The following is a 549-nucleotide window of genomic DNA, read 5'->3' as shown; positions in this document are numbered from 1 at the left end:
TAATTATTTGATTAATAGCGTGATCGATATTTTGCGTAAAATGAGATAAATAGTCGTAATTAACTCCCACCTTTAAACTAAAAATAATTGGTCAATTATCAATTTCACTAGTATCGAGAGTAATAAACGTTTTATATGACTAAATCACTATTTTATTATCGACTGTGGAAAGTATACATATGTACAGGATAATAAACGGAATCATCTTATTTGACTAAATCGTACATTTTCTTATTATCGATTGTGGAAAGTATACCAGTCAAGAATAAGATAGTGATTTAGTCAAATTATCCTCGGTATTTGTGAAACTGATAGTAGATCGGTTGCTTTGAGTTCGAGAGTGGGAGTTAATTTACAGAGCGTTCATCTTATTTTACATTATGCAAAATGTTCGATTATGCTAATATAGTAGATAGTTAAAAATCTTTACATATTTTAATTACAAATATATAAATATTTTATTAAATACAGCATTTAATAAATTTCGATGTTTCTTGTGCAGAGCTCTTCTTGGAATGACGGCCGAACTCCGCATCACTGTTTTACAGA

The 549-nt window shown here is 29.0% G+C and overlaps 1 protein-coding gene across 1 annotated transcript in view; it reads left to right on the top strand.

The window, feature by feature from the left end:
- The window catches only part of LOC105462799, a 9,122-nt gene that overhangs the window by 1,388 nt on the left and 7,185 nt on the right, over nucleotides 1-549 (top strand). The window lies entirely within an intron of this gene.

Source organism: Wasmannia auropunctata, unplaced genomic scaffold (genome assembly GCF_000956235.1).
Source record: "Wasmannia auropunctata unplaced genomic scaffold, wasmannia.A_1.0 LD336095.1, whole genome shotgun sequence".
NCBI classification, from domain to species: domain Eukaryota; kingdom Metazoa; phylum Arthropoda; class Insecta; order Hymenoptera; family Formicidae; genus Wasmannia; species Wasmannia auropunctata.
The sequence above is the reverse complement of the archived record's forward strand: the minus strand, read 5'-3'. Positions and strand labels throughout refer to the sequence as shown.